The sequence below is a fragment of the Cotesia glomerata genome, linkage group LG6 (assembly GCF_020080835.1).
Source record: "Cotesia glomerata isolate CgM1 linkage group LG6, MPM_Cglom_v2.3, whole genome shotgun sequence".
NCBI lineage: Eukaryota > Metazoa > Arthropoda > Insecta > Hymenoptera > Braconidae > Cotesia > Cotesia glomerata.
In genome coordinates this window covers 25,801,353-25,815,818 of record NC_058163.1, presented here as the reverse complement: position 1 = coordinate 25,815,818, position 14,466 = coordinate 25,801,353, and the positions used below count along the sequence as shown (strand labels likewise).

The 14,466-nt window shown below is 26.9% G+C and overlaps 1 protein-coding gene across 2 annotated transcripts in view; it reads right to left on the bottom strand.

Annotated features, from left to right (window-relative positions):
* Nucleotides 1–14,466, bottom strand: part of LOC123267007 (protein glass) — a 58,764-nt gene that overhangs the window by 31,391 nt on the left and 12,907 nt on the right. The window contains exon 1 of one of the 2 annotated variants that reach the window (XR_006509936.1): nt 227–1,040. The exons of the other annotated variant lie outside the window; for it this stretch is intronic. The gene's annotated coding sequence lies outside the window, so the exon portion shown is untranslated. Of the gene's footprint in view, nt 1–226; nt 1,041–14,466 lie in introns of those variants that run through there. 2 annotated transcript variants of the gene reach the window in all.

Sequence of the window (14,466 nt, the reverse complement as noted above, 5' to 3'; positions counted from 1 at the left end):
AAAATCTAAAAAATTATCACAAGTCATCTGATTTCACTATCATAAAATAGCGAATAAAAACAACAAAAATACCAACTAAATGTCTTTTAATTATAAAAAAGACGAGAGGCATCTGATCCTCAATAAAAAGCAGTGACCCAGATCACTCAGTGGATCAGAAGTATGTAATATTGCAATAGCAATTGAAATAGGAATTGAATTATTCTAGAATTTTTCTACTCCTTACCCGGTGGAATTCGTCAGCGGCTCGTGCTCGTGCTCGTGCGTAGCATCCAACGTGCGTGATTAATTGAACCTTACACTCCTAATACAACAACTCCGTCACTATTTATTTATTTTATAAAAAATTTCAATTATTTATTTATTAATTTAAATGTAGCTCCGCAGTCAAATCACTATTCCTCTTTATCACAGCAAGTAGCGAGACGGACAGATAAGAGCTACCAGTTAATTTTTATTTTTCACAAATAATCTTGTAATTTATAATTAATTATTTATCATTTACAATAATAATAATAATTTTTATTTTAATTGTCCATCACTTTAAATTGCACTTTAATTTGTAAATCCTCCACTCGTTAATTTTTACCACGTGAGTTTTTAAAAATACGCTCACTCCAAAATTACAGTTTTTTGAGCAAACTTTTTTTTAATTAATTTTTTTTTTTTTTTTACATATTTTATTTACATGTATGTATTGATATTAATATTAATAATAATAATTGTATAAATAATAATAATAGTAACAATTTGAAAAACAGACAAGATAGTGTTTCCAGTAGCGCAGTCTCGCGCCGACTGGTTGGCCCGGAATAGTCGGCGGGTGGTTCGCAAGTTTCACCTTCGGGCGCCGTCGACTTCCCTCTACTCTACCTCAACTCTCAGTTATACTCGCTCCGTAATTCCCCTCCTTAATCCGACGACTACTACTACTACTACTACTACTACTACTACTACTCTAAAACTCCACTCCATCTGCATTATATGTGATGCTACTCATTTTTATATCATATATGACATATATACTTCACTATTTAAAAATTTTCCTCCAAATAAATTAATAATAATTAATAATTAATAATAACTAATAATAAAAAATAAATTAATTGAATAAAAAGCAATTTTAAAAAATTTCACTTTAAAATTTTGACAATTTTAAAAAACTACAATTACAAATTTTAAAAAATATTTTTTTATTACAATTAACTTGCCAAAAAATTGTCACATGTCATCTGATTCCACTATCAAAATTTTTTTCATAATTTGCCATTCAAGATTTTCTCTTTAAATTAATTAAATTGCGTTTTTTGATAATGAAATTTTATACTACTGAAATCACCAGAAATTTAATAAATTTTTACTCCAAAATATATTAGCTTTAAAAAACAATTTTAAAAATTTCATTCAGTTTTTTTTAATTTCTGCATGCAGAATTTTATTTTTTTTTTTGTCAAAATTTATTTTTAAAAATACAAAAAATGAACAAATGGCTCTTAATTTAATTATCAAGTAATTTTACGCTCCAATTGTGGTAACGTTGAACAAGATGAATATTTTAACAGTCTATTATTAATTAAATGATAAATTAATTAATTTAATTGATTGAAATTTTTATGAATTATTTAATTCTAAAAAAATTTATAGCTCAGCCAAAATTATCAACTAATTATAAATAACGATATTGAGTGACCCTATTATTGACCTCTGGTTCTTGGGTTTTAATACAGGAGAAATAAAATAGTCAATTTTTTAAAAATCTAACAAATTTTGTGATTTTTATAAAAAAATTAATTATTATAAAAAAAATTATTTCTAAAAATTTACACTCAATTTTTTTTAATTTCAGAGCAAATATGTATTTTAAAAATCAAAAATTTTAGTAAAAATTTTTTATTTAAATTTTAAGATTTTTACAAATTTAACAATATGAATATTGTTTTTTTATAAAATTTTAACCAGCTTCTATTATTCTATTTGTTAAAATACATTATATAATATAAAATTAAAATTTCAATTTTTAAAACAATTTAAATTTTCTCTCCAAAGTTAATATATTAAATTGTTAACCAACAAATTATTGATACTATTCAATTTGTTAAAATAAATTATATAATTTAAAATTAAAATTTTAATTTTCAAAACAATTTAAATTTTCTCTCCAAAATTAATAAATCAAATTGTTAACTCCAATAAATTTTTGATGCAATAAATAATTGTCTGGGCATAATTTTTATTTTTTATCAATGTAGGTACTTTGGGTCATTTTTACATAAATTACATATAAAATTTTATTTTCCAAATAAAAATGAGCCCCCTTCTACTTATCAGATAGTTCGCGGTTCGCGGATCTGTCCACCACCCCCATGGTGAGTAAAGGGGAATTGTTGAATGTAGCATGTACAGTATAGTATATAGTATTAGTATTAAGTAGCAGAACGGTGTATAGTAGTGATCAAGCACGAGGTTCGAAGTGGGCGCACAAACACCGACACCGACCCGGTTATTCGTTATACCGATGTATTCACGGCCACGCCTCTACATTCTCCTACCCTCCACTGTTTTTATTACATCCACTGATCACTCGCGAATAAACTATCCGAACAAAAACAGTTCACTGTAAAAAAATCGCGCCAAGTCCACGTTTATAAGACTATTAAGAAAAACAAAATTTTTTTTTTTGCCCTCCGGGCGGAAAGTGACAACTTTCGTCCCGCTGCGCTAAACTAAGTTGCCGCTTTCCGCCTTCGTCGGACAAAAAAATAGTATACACTCCACGGGAAGTAAATAAGAAAGCCTCAGATCACATGTTTGTCAACCTCGGCTTCGCCTCGGCCGACAATTACATGTGATCTGAGACATTTCTTACTTTACTTCCCTAGGTGTGTAATAGACTATTTTGCCCTCCGGGCGGAAAGTGGCAACTTTCGTCCCGCTGCGCTAAACAAAGTTGCCGCTTCCTGCCTTCGTCGGACAAAAAAATAGTATACACTCCACGGGAAGTAAATAAGAAAGCCTCAGATCACATGTTTGTTGACCTCGGCTTCGCCTCGGCCAACAATTACATGTGATCTGAGACATTTCTTACTTTACTTCCCTAGGTGTGTAATATACTATTTTTTCTTTACAAAAAGATATAAAATAGAAAAATTAAAATATCCAAGCAACCGATATGATTGTATATGATTTTCGGAAATTAAAAAAAATTTTTTTGTAAATTTAAAAATTAAGAAAAAAATTTTGGAACGTATTTAGTGTGCGTGGTTGCAAAATATTTTACTTTTCATGAAATTCGTAAAATCTATTTACTAGGACTTTAAAAAAATTGAAATACACAATGACTCACACCAAGTACGTTCCAAAATTTTTTTCTTAATTTTTAAATTTACAACAAAATTTTTTTTAATTTCCGAAAATCATATACAATCATATCGGTTGCTTGGATTTTTTAATTTTTCTATTTTATATCTTTTTGTAAAGAAAAAAAAAATTTTGTTTTTCTTAATAGTCTTATTAACGTGGACTTGGCGCGATTTTTTTACAGTGAACTGTTTTTGTTCGGATTTTAGTATTTTTTGTAATTATAATAAAAATTTGCAATTGGTACCAACTTAAATCTCAAGTTGGCTGCATTTTTTATAGCAAACTATCCCCTTGAAGCTACAGTTTATGTAAAAATAATTGCAGCGCACCCTGGCGGGTGTAGATGCAAGCTGTGAAATTTATTTTTTTAACTGTAGTTTCCCATCTATTGGACTATTACCATGCATTCTCGAATTACTTAGTCTGTGGCATGTCACTTTTTACATCGAAAAAAAGTCAGGATTGAAATTTTTGAGCTTGCTATAGTTTGTGCTGATAAAATTTAATAATTTCAAGTAGATTAATTGTTATAATTGAATATAATTAATTGATATCAGTAAAATAAAGTATGAATTACTGTCATAATATAAAATTTAGGAACAAGACGTACCGTAGAATTAAATAAAATTTTGCAACCTCGAAATACCGTTCTGCTTACAGTAAACACACTCGGAAGTCTGGCGCTCCGTTTACAACGGATTTGAACGGAACTTGGCGCCAGATTCTACCGAATCTGTGGATTATATATATCTTATATATCACATTATCAAATCATTCATCATTCACAAGATCTTTTTTTATGTACTACTGTAATGAGTAATGAGTGATGACCAAGTGTGTGAAATTATTAATTCTAAATAAATTTACGGTACTGAAAATAAGGGCTTAATTTTTACACGCCTCATAGCGCGAAGCGCGTGAGGTTGTGCTTTATACTCGACTAGTCAAGGTCAAGCAATTTTGTGATCTTTAAATGCCTCTATCCCAATCATATTACACTTATACAATGATATAAGTAGATGTACACCGGAAAAACACATAAATTAAACCATCTTTTACTTTCTAAAATCATTTCATGTTGCTATTTTGGAAAAAAAAACGTTTTGAAAAAAATTTTACGTGGACGTCCGGATGTCACCCCATTTAGGATGTACCAACGATTACTCCCGAACAAATTGATATTTCAAGACCGGACCTTTTTTATTAGTTTAAGAATTCGATTAACTGGGTCCGTATTTCATATCAGTGGTCTAGTTTACGTATTTTTTTTTTAATTGAATTTTTATTAAAATTCACTATCACTACGCGATACAACCGTACAAAGCCAAACGAACTTTTCTTATTTGTCACGTGGAAACTATGGCGCCACTTGATCAAGCTAGATTTTTTTAGACTGCGTGCGCATATGACAAGAAAAAAGGGCGCCGATATTAAAAAAAAAAAATATAAAATACTCTGTAAGAAACTACTTGATTATAATTTTTTTTTTTTTAATCAATTACACAATTAATTTTTTTCTTAGAAAATGAATGAGCGTCATGAGGCGTGCACTTTTGGATTTTCCAAACTTTTTTAATTTTGAAATGAAATAAATAATATTTTAAAAACAACAGGTGCTAATTAAAAAAAAAAAAGTTTTTTAGTAAATGTATGATAAATTTAATTTTTTAAGATAATTAATTAAATAGTAGGTTTTTAAAATGATTGATTTGGGTTGATAGGAAATTTGAATTTTTTTTTATCTTTTGAGATAAATATTTAAGAATAAAATTATTCAAGTGATGACAGTATTAATAATTTTAGTGGTTATTTTATTTAGAAAGTATCTAAAGTTTTAATCTTGAATTAATTTTCATCATTTTTTTTTTAATTAATTGGTTACATGTTTAACACTGAGATTTTTTATTTTTATTAATTGAATTTATTAAAAAAATTTTTTTAATTGATTTTTATGTATAAAAAACAAAGAAATATTCTTTTTTTTAATTTAATTGATCGATCACTGTCAAAATTTTATTATTATTTTTTTTTTTTTCAAGAGAAAAACATAAAACTCTACTAAAATTTCTTGATACGGCCATAAATGGCATGAAATAATTAATTGTGACATAATAATGGCATAATATGGTCATATGTCGCACGATAATGCCATATCATAAAATTTTGTTTACAGATACTTTAATTTTTATTAAAAAAAAAAAAAAAAAAAATAATGACCGAGTTACGAAAAATTCATTTTAAAATTCATTAACATAAATTAATTATCGAGATAAAATCATCGTCTTATTATTAAAAATTAATAAAATAAAATTGTATAAATATGGAATAAAAAATCCTGGTTGTCTTTTGATGTGCGTGTATTAAATATTAAAAATGTATGTTTAAAATAATTTATAATTTATAGATAGATAGATAGATAGACAGATATATTTATTTATGCCAAAGCCTTAACTGGCCAGATGGCAAAAGAAAAGTTTACATTATATTAAAATATTTTACATATTTGATGCTTAATTTAACGATATTTTATAACTTAATAAATACTTAACTTAATGTATATTTTGACAGAGAAAATTTTTTATAGGTAAAAAAGAAAAGGGTAAAACAACTTAATGCGATTGAAGGAGGCTTTTCTTTGTAATTTTAAGGTAAATATAATTTTTATAGTATTTTAAAAAAACTACAATGGACTGTAAGAAGCTTACTATACATGTTTTAATATATAGTATGAGGTCACAAGATAATAAAATAATGGGTTCTCGGTAAAATATTTCCAACGACATTAAAGAATCTTTATTATAAATTCACGATGTTTTAATTAACTTTTAGAAACGTTCAAATTAATAAAATAATAATCCATACATAATTAAATATATTTGAGATTAATTATTCGCAATTTAATTCATTTTTCTAGTTTAATTATTAATTCATAAGAGTTTAATTATATGCTTCAAAGTAACAACTTTATTATGAATATTTTAATTATGATCGTATCGCTGTGACATAAAATAGATAGTTAACTGGGATAAAATAATTAAAATTTTCATATTTTATATCAACAAAGTGACATTAATACTACTACTCACTGTATGCTCATTTTGAGAACCAATTTTAATCAGAAATTTTTTTTTCACAGGTTTATTGTAGTTACGAAACTTTAATTAGAATAGGAAAAATCAAATTGACATTTTACTTTGCGTGTTTAAAATACGGAAAAATTATAGTGTGGAATATTTAGATTTAAATGAGAATTATCGATATATGTGTAATATATGATATATGATATTAAATAATAATAATAATGATAATTTCAGTCTTAAAATTTATTGAATGAAAGTAACGGTCTCATTCATAAACAAAATTTTAGTAGCATGAATAAAAAAATCAAGTTTTTAATTAACGCAATCTTTTGAGCAGGAAGTCGAAGCATTCAGGTTACAGGAAATAATTGATCATAGGATTGATCTTCAATATTTATGTAATATTTAAAATAAATATAATAAATTTTCATTATTATATATCTATAAGTGACACACTATAGTATGAATATGTATATATTCTAAAAACTTTTTCGTCTAGCCTGAGAACGATACTTCAAAAAATTTCTAATGCCTTGTTAAAATTAATGATCGTCGTGATAATACGACATCGTTATATTTTAATCTTAATGTTGGTATAAAAGTATGATTGTCAGTATTGAAAAGGTTGATTATGTCAAGCCCACGTATCAATTTGTTATAATCATGTGTTAGCTATTGTCAAGCATATGTTGATATTGATGACACTATTTGATAAGTCTTTGGTTATTAATAGGCACAGCATTTTAATTTTCTGATTTTTTATACATATATGAATGTATGTGTTAGATATATGTAAAAATATAAATAGGTAACTGGCTACGGGCGTGTAAATAGTCCCGACAGACTGTTTACCGAGTGGCTCTCGCCAAAGTCTTGAGATAACCAATATAAGGTAAGCACCAGTGTACACAAGCTGTAGGCTATTATCTACTATTTAGTTAATATATAGTACAATACATATATCTAATATATATGTAGATATTTCCGTGAAGTACAATATGTAGGTAGTTTTTGTTTGTTAATCTTTTCTATTCTTTGATTCTCTGTTTACATTAGTTTCCGTTTGATGACGAAAAATTTTCAATTGATTGAAGAAAGTTTAAATGTTTCTTATAGATTTTTTTTTTCAAATCAATCATTATTAATTTGTCATTTAAATTCATAAAAAAAATTATCCTAAATCAGAAATTTTTAGTACTTTAGAAATAATAAAATTTTTACTTATTAAATATGCAATTTTTTTTTTTTACTGTAAATATTGACTGCAAATAATACTAGAAATTTTTTTTTCTCACCAATAGTCTATTTATTATGATAAGTATTTAAGCTGCATATGAAAATTCTCTATCTCTAGATACATAATTAAAAAATGACCTTATATCTCGTGAAATATTGATATTTTTAATGATATAAGCTCATCCCGATGTTAAACTCATCGAGACCTTTCATTTGAGTACCCAAATCAATTTTTCATATATTTTATATATTTATATATATGTATATATGAAAAATATATCAAAAATTCATGTGGGTACTCAAACGAAAGCTCTTGATAAGTGTAACATCAGGATGAGCTTATATCTTTAAAAATGTCAATAATTAATAAATAATCTTGTATTTTGTGAACTATTGACATTTCTAAAGACATAAGCTCATCCCGACATTACACTTGTCGAGACTTTTCATTTGAGTACCCACATCAATTTTTCATATTTTTTATATATTTATATATATTACTTATATGTATATATGAAAAATATGTAAAAAATGCATGTGGGTACTCAAATGAAAGCTCTTGATGAGTGTAACATCGGGATGAGCTTATATACTTAAAATAATTAAATTGAGATGATTAAGTTGATAATTAAACTTTTTTCAGTAAAAAATCTTCAGTCAGTTTAATTTTCTTTGGCAAATATTTTTATGTACAATTATCTGCAACTACCAACAGAAAACTTTTTCTAAAAAATTTAGCAACAAGCAGCTTATTCTAAAAAATGACTGTCATCATTAAATACTGCAAGCTGTCATCTGTCATACTCGGTACATCCACACCCATATAAAACATAAAATACAAGACATAAATGTCGCAATAAAACAGCGAAGGCAAAAGCAAGCTGTTGCCATCACCCGCTGGTAATATCTGTTAATCATTAATAAAAAAATCGATGGAAAATGTAACCGTCGAACATACATGCGGGCCAGACATCCTGTCCAATTGCGCTTAAAAAAGTAAAAGACAAAGATTGGAAACTATTATTTATAGTATTTATACCAAGGACATAAAAGTATCGGTATGCAGTGTAAGAATCGGTGTCTTCTGTCGTATGTAGAGTACCCTCCCCTACATTACACATTACACATTACAATCGTGGTGATACTCCTATCCGTGGAAGCCCGTAGCACCTGGGTCTGGCTCTGGTAGAGGTAGAGCACCTTTGGCCTTAAGAAAGAGGTCCTTATTCGCCCGAAGCAAGCACACGCCCGAGATGATCCAGCTGTTTGATCTTGCCCACGTGCTCTCTTCTCTGCTCTTTTATGTACAGTGTGTATTTGTACGTACATGTACACGAGATCTTAAATTTTTACTTAGGGGACTTTAACGGCATCTGCCAATCCGATGTTTACTGTTTGCTCAGTTTCGTCATCGATCAATCGTAAGTGTGGAAAAAAAAGAAAATATGTGTCGACTTTTCATTTTTCAGCTTGTGGAAGTGTAAAAAAAGGAAAGACCTGTGAAAAAATTTTCGGATTTTGTCTTGTATTGCCAAAAAAGCTCGTCAATATTGTTAAAAATTTTTATGGTAATTTTATTAAAAAATATACTGTGCAATAATTTTTAATTGGCACATATTAATTTTTAATTTTTTTCATATTTTAGTTTGTAAATCGATTTATAGAAAGTTCTTATTTTTTTTATTTTAATGTTGTTTTATTATAGATATTTTCTGACGTAAGTCATTGAAATTTTCAGATTATTGGCTATCCAGTCTAATACAACAATTTTTTCCCTAATTTTTCATAATATTGTTAGCCTGTATTTTCCCTCTAGGCATAAACAATTTATTTTCAATTCATATCTAAATCTGTCATTAAAGATAAATTTGACTGAAAAAATAATTCGGACGGCTCAGACCAGGACTCGAACCTGGATCTTTTGGTTACGCGCCAAAGGCTCTACCTGTTAAGCTGTCCGAGACACTGTCCAGAATTATTTTTTCAGTCAAATTTATCTTTAATGACAGATTTAAATATGAATTGAAAATAAATTGTTTATGCCTGGAGGGAAAATACAGGTTAACAATATTATGAAAAATTAGAAGAAAAAATTGTTGTATTAGACTGGATAGCCAATAATCTGAAAATTTCAATGACAAGTCAGAAAATATTTATAAAGTATTAAAACCAGTCTTTAGAAAAATAAATATTAAAAAAATTTCTTTTATTAACTATTGAATTTACAGAACAACGTAAAAGAACAAAATTTTTACATAAGAAGAGAATTAATTTTTAAACAAAAATTATTTTTTATTTATTGTTTTGAGGAGCTTATCTTATATTGGTGTTTAATTTTTATTAATTATTAAATCAATTTTTATTAAAAATTCAAGAATGTCAATTGAGGTGATTTTTTTTAGATAAAATAAAATTTGATATGACCATAAGTGAAAATTTTTTATTTTTTGGAAACTTTTAATATCCGCTTAACCCTGATCGATAAACGCAACGACCTTCTGAGGCCTTCTCAAGGATGGCGGGAACAAGAAGTTGGATAAACACTTGTGCGAGGATATAGTATAATGTATTATGTATATACGGTATTCTGCGAAGGCTTGAATAAGAATGAGAGGAAGAGGAAGAAGAAGACACTGAGGCTGAAGATCTCCTCGAGCTGATGTACAGACTTTTGTGTTTTGTATTGAAGAAGAGGTTACCGAGTAGATCTCCGAGGCAAAGCCAAAGCAAATGCACGTGAGCAATTTCAATTTACGAGGAGACGACTTTACTAGGCGCACGTAGATTCCGCCTACGTGCCGCCGTATTTACTTTAAATCTCGACGCAACGCGTGTGCCTTTTTTATGGAATTATTATATACCTGCGTGTACTTTTACCCTTTACTTTTCATTTTTTTATTCTTATTATTATTATTGTTATACGAGCTGAGGCTCCGGCTTTGTTTGTGTCCACGTAGGCCGTCGTCCGACCTTTCCACTTGAGGTACATAACAGTAAAGAGAAGAAAAAAAGATTAATTTTGTATTACGTATGAAAGAATTTAATCATATACATTTTGATTGTTTCGCGATGAAATTTGTTAAACATTTGTTTAGGGGGTTTACATTTAATTTTTTTATTTTGTTGAGAATTAATTGAAAAATAATTAAAACTCAAATGATTTAATTAAAAAAGTTTTTAAAATTAAATTATTTTAAAACTAAAAACTGGTTGAAAAATTTTCTGATTAATCTCATTTTTATAAATAACTTAAAATAATTTTTTATAAAATTGAATGATAATTTTCTATATTTTTTTACATTATATTTGTGAATAATTATTAAAGAAATATTTATGACCTGATAAGGCTGCATCAGAAAATTTTTTTCACGAAAACGGTTGAAACTTATTAGTCGCGTATTGATTACAAAAATGATATTAATTACAATAAAATAATTGATAAGCTCAAAGCCTTCCATTGAGATAAGCGCCACAGAAAAATTTTCCACCGGAAGCGGCTAATCGTTAAATTTTCCGGTCTCAAAAGCAGGATAAAAAACAGTTTAAATTAAGATAAAGATAACTATCGGATGCTTTAAAATTAATGTTTCCTATTTTATTTAATCGGTTAATTTCCTTATGGTTATTTATTGCAATTATCAGTAATCGAATGTAAAATGACGAGTTTGATAACAGCGGACTTATGAGTTGATAGCGTCAAGTATTAAGACCTCTAAATCTTCATTTAAAATACTTCATCTTCTCTTTTTAATCTCTGATTTATTAATCCTTAATCACGGAATAGAATTAAAATAAATTCATCGACAATTTACATTCATAATTAAACTGTCAAAACTGTTAATAAACATGTCACAAAAATTTATAAATTTCTTTGAATTTTTTAATTTATATTCTTTTAGAATTTTGGATTATAATTCATTCTAGGTAAATTCTTTTTTCTATTTAATAAAATTTTCTAACACAATCTAATGCAACGTTACTTTTTTTTCTTTTATTTACAATGTAATAGTTATCGCTGTCGGTAGTAACCAAATAAAATTTTTCGACGCTCAAAAGTATCCCCATAAATATAAATTTACATTTCTTTAACTTTAGTTTGACTTTATTCCTACCAAATTCTTCTTCTTTTTGATAAGTGATTAATTTATTAGCTTGAACTGGACAGGTGTATCTATGATACTATCTAACGGAACTTTTAAACTTTTTTTTAACCGATTTAAAAATCTTAGATCGATTTTAAAATTTGCACATTTATCGAAAATTTATAACAATACAATTTTATTAATTTATTCTAATTTTCCGACCAACATCATCAAGATGAAAAAAATACTTAAAATTCGTCATATTAAAGAACTTGACACTCTATTTTTCATTTAAATTTAATTTTTTCTTAATTTTTCTTTAAAAAAAAATTTTTAATACGATCTAATTCTCAACAGGTGGCGCATGATCGCTGAATTTTTTCGCTATAAGAGAGTTAAATTTATAATATTAATATAGAAAACAAAAATAATTATTCCGAGTCTCCTAAGAGGTATATTTAACATTTTTTTTCATTAATCATCTACTAAATTTATTTAAATAGAAGTATACAATAATTTTATTAATTTATATTAATGTTACGGCCAATATCTGCGATCCGAATTTGGAGGGAATTACCATTTGAAGTCACAAATTCACTTAGCTTAAATTCTTTTAAAACTAGTACACTGATAGAAGGATTTGTTTATAGTTAAAAATATTTGTTAATATTTAACAAATCATTTATTAGAGACCACTTTTAAGTCCTTAACAAATATTTCTTAGTATTTAAAAAGATTTATTAATATTTAATAAATGAATATCTGATTTATTAAATACAAACAAATCATTTTAAATACTAAGAAATATTTGTTTGATACTAAAAATGGTCTCTAATAAATGATTTCTTAACTATTAACAAATATTTTTAATACAAATAAATCCTTCTATCAGTGTACTTTTGAATTCTTCATGAAACGTCAACGAGATAATGAGTCTTAATTTCAAACTTTTAAAGAAGACAATGAATCCTAATTTTCAAACCTTTGATATTCATTTACACATTTCTGTCACATGAGTTTATCGTTCTAGATCATCTCAGATTATCATTTTCTATAATTTGTATAATTTGTACCACTGAGTTTAACTCTTAAATTTTTAATGCTCAATTTTTATACTCAAATTTATTTTTTTTTCTTGTATTTGTCTTAATTTTATTCCAAAGTAAAGTAAAGAAAAACGATCAATTCTTAATATCTAATATTTTTGAAATTTTATATTTTCATTAGTCATACGTGTACTTTTATTGTATCTTTTTTTGCATACTTTTGCCATCTGGCTATACTGCCTTGGCATTGAAATTAAATAATAAATAAATAAATAAATAAATATCATCAAGATGAAAAAAATATTTACAACTGTTAATGTTAAAGGACTTGACACTCTTTTTTACATTGAAATTTATTTTTTGTTAATTTAAAAAAAAATTTAGTATGCTCTAATCCTCAACAGGTGGCACATGATCGCTAAATTTTTTCGCTATAAGAGAGTTAAATTTAGGATATTTATATAAAAAATAAAAATAATTTTTTCGAGTCTCCTAAGAAGTATATTTAACATTTTTTTTCATTAATCATCTGTTAAATTTATTCAAATAAAAGTATAAATTAAAAAAAAAATAAATAATAATAATGTACTATTTTGCTATTCTTATACAAAGCCATGAAAGGATTCAACTGAAAAATTAATAATTAATTATAAACGCGTTACTGAAAAAAAATATTAACCAGATTAATAATAAATAAAATAGTATTTTTAGAAAATACAATGGTTAAATATTGTTTTTAGATGAATATTAATTTTTTATTAGCCATTTTTTATGAACATTAATAATTTATTGCCATATCAGAAAATATTTTATGAATTTAAAAAAATTATTTTTGACTTTTTAATTAAATTAGCTTTTATAAACATTATTTTACTTTTATAAACTAATTTATTGGATCGTACTCGATATGATAATTGTTACGAGTTATATGAAAGAATAAACATATGTATGTATCTCTTAAAAATTTATTAAAATTAGTAATCCATTAAAGATGCTTTATAACAGAATTTTTTATCGTTTTCATTTAAAAAAATTGTGTAAGCATTAAAAAAAGGTAATGATAATACGGTCGTTTGATTGTACCGGCGCATCGAATGGAGGTCGTTGGTAAATTTACGGTTGTCGGTGAAGAATATACACACGTATATATGTAGAATACACATATATAGATATAGATATACATGGATGATATAAAAAAGGTAAAAAGAAGGAAGACGGTGGACGAGGAGCAAAGGCACGGGAACAAAAAATAATACGCGGCTTCGGCGGCAACTAAACGTCAGCACGAAGAGGCAAGTGGAAAGCGTAGGCGGGGCGCATACCAGAGGCACCTGCTCGTTTACTCCATGTCTATAGATGTATAGATATATATATCTGTGTATGTATGGCTCTCATGGAAGTAACATAACATAATGTTAAGTTATAGGTAGAAAAAGAGGGAGAGCTCATTAGGATTTTCCCCTTCTACGCGACGACCTCGAGACGCCGGCGCTGGATACTCGTCATCATCGTCAAGCAAAAAACAATTTTAATTAAATGAAAAAAACGACCAGATAACCAGATAACAAATAAAAAAATTTATGAAAAACGGATATGTGTGTATATATAGATGAAAGAAAAAAATGACACGCTCTAATGAAACGTATAATTCTCAGTGTTTTT